The following is a 2,460-nucleotide window of genomic DNA, read 5'->3' on the forward strand; positions in this document are numbered from 1 at the left end:
ATGATAAAACAAGTGCATTATCAAGCAAGCATAAACAAGAGTGATCATGAATTCTCAAAAGAGTTTCATCCCCTATTTTCCATTTTCAATTTTCAGCTATTTTCTCCCCCTTTTGGCATCAAGGGGCACTGCAAAATAAATGAAATCAACATACCAAACAGCAGAATATTTGTTTTTCACCAAAACACAATGGTCCAGAGTATCCAAGTACAATACCTAAAACAAGACAGCAAAAACTGTGTACAAACTCTAAATGATTCCTAAAAGATGAAAATTTCAAGGATTTGGATCCTTTAAGACTGAATCATATTTTCACAAGGAAATATTTTTCAACCACCTTAATAAGATTCCATATCACAAATGCATTTGAGCAAATAAATTTATCAATGATAATCAAAGCTCAAGTCAAAATTAATCCATAAAGTGCTCAAAACAGAGCCAGATCAGAGCATAAAACAGAGTGAAGCAGGTCTGCAAAATAGTGCAACAAATCAATGAAACATAACAGTTTCAATTCAGCCTTTTTTCTCTTCTCCTCCCCCTTTTGTCATCAAGGAGGGACCCTGCAAAGCAATGCAATCCATAATAATTCAAGCATAAAACAAAACAGCATCGAGTTAAGTTTGGTACAGTCATGAAAATAGTTTCCTTGAGTCAAATACTCATAGAGCAAAATAACAGAGCGTTCAGCAGCAGCAACAGGTAACCAAAACTCAACATGTTCAAAAATATTTCCTGCCAAACAATTCAATCAAGCAAAAATATCCAGCAACATAAAGTTCAACCAACATATCAGATCAAATAAAATTGGCAGGCAATAATCATCAAAAAAATTCAGAGTATCATTAGATCAGTCACTCCCTATTTCTACTATCCTCCCCTCTTAAGATATGATGTGATAAGACCACAAAAAGATTTTGATTTTCAAAAAAATGATGAACTAACAAAACGGTCAGTAGTGGGGTCAAAGAGATTCAGTGGGGCCCATAGGAATTAAATTCTGCGTTGCCTCCCCCTTAATCATAGCTCTTCCAACATGCCATTATTTTTTATCTCATCCAAACCTACGAGCAAAAACTGAACAGAGTCACATATTCACAAATTTTTAATGAAGCTTAAATCAAACATTCCCAAACTCTTTCTTAAGGTGCAGAATCTGTCTTCACAGAGAGGTTTTGTGAAAATATCAGCAATTTGGTCCTCAGATTTTACAAATTGAATATCAATAGTACCATTTTGCACATGTTCTCTAATAAAATGATATTTAATTTCAATGTGCTTTGTTCTAGAGTGCAGAACAGGATTTTTAGAGATGTTTATAGCACTCATATTATCACAAAATAAGGGTATACTATTGATTTTTAATTTGTAATCTTCCAATTGTGTTTTCAACCAAATTAATTGTGAGCAACAAGCAGATGCGGAAACATATTCGGCTTCAGCAGTGGATAGAGCCACTGTGGCTTGTTTCTTGCTTGACCACATGTTGAGTGAGCTTCCAAGGAAGCAACACATGCCTGAGGTGCTTCTCCTATCTACTCGATCTCCCGCATAATCTGCATCACAAAAACCTACTGCACAAAAATCATCAGATTTTGGATACCACAAGCCATAATTACATGTTCCCTTAATATACCTAATGATGCGCTTAACAGCCGTTAAATGGGATTCTTTTGGGTGCACACTTTGGACTATATCCGGTCTAGAGGAGGTAAGGTACATGAGTGAACCTATCATTCCTCTATACCTTGTTTCATCCACATCTTGGCCATCATCATCCTTTTCAAGTTTAGTATTGGGATGCATAGGAGTGCCCATTGATTTGGAGTTTTCTAGGCCAAACTTTTTGATAAGTTCTTTGGCATACTTTCCTTGGAAAATAAAAGTGCCACTGGGAGTTTGCTTAATTTGGAGGCCAAGAAAGAAAGTAAGCTCTCCCATTAAACTCATCTCAAACTCACTAGTCATGAGTTTTCCAAACTCTTCACACAAGGAGATATTGGCCGAACCAAATACAATATCATCAACATAAACTTGAACAAGAAGGATATCATCATTAGATGTCTTAATGAATAAGGTAGTGTCGGTGGTTCCCCTATGAAAATGATTTTCCAACAAAAAGGCACTAAGCCTCTCATACCAAGCTCTTGGAGCTTGTCTAAGACCATAAAGAGCCTTAGTTAATTTAAAAACATGATTTGGAAATTCTTTATGTTCAAAACCGGGGAGTTGAGCCACATACACTTCCCTATCAATAAAACCATTAAGGAAGGCACACTTAACATCCATTTGAAACATTTTGAAACCCTTATGGGCAGCATAGGCAAGAAGCAACCTAATTGCTTCCATTCTAGCTACCGGAGCAAAAGACTCATCAAAATCAATTCCCTCTTCTTGATCGTAACCTTGGGCCACTAATCTAGCCTTGTTACGAACAACTTGTCCATCCTCACCAAGTTT

The sequence above is a fragment of the Arachis duranensis genome, chromosome 3 (assembly GCF_000817695.3).
Source record: "Arachis duranensis cultivar V14167 chromosome 3, aradu.V14167.gnm2.J7QH, whole genome shotgun sequence".
NCBI classification, from domain to species: Eukaryota; Viridiplantae; Streptophyta; class Magnoliopsida; order Fabales; family Fabaceae; genus Arachis; species Arachis duranensis.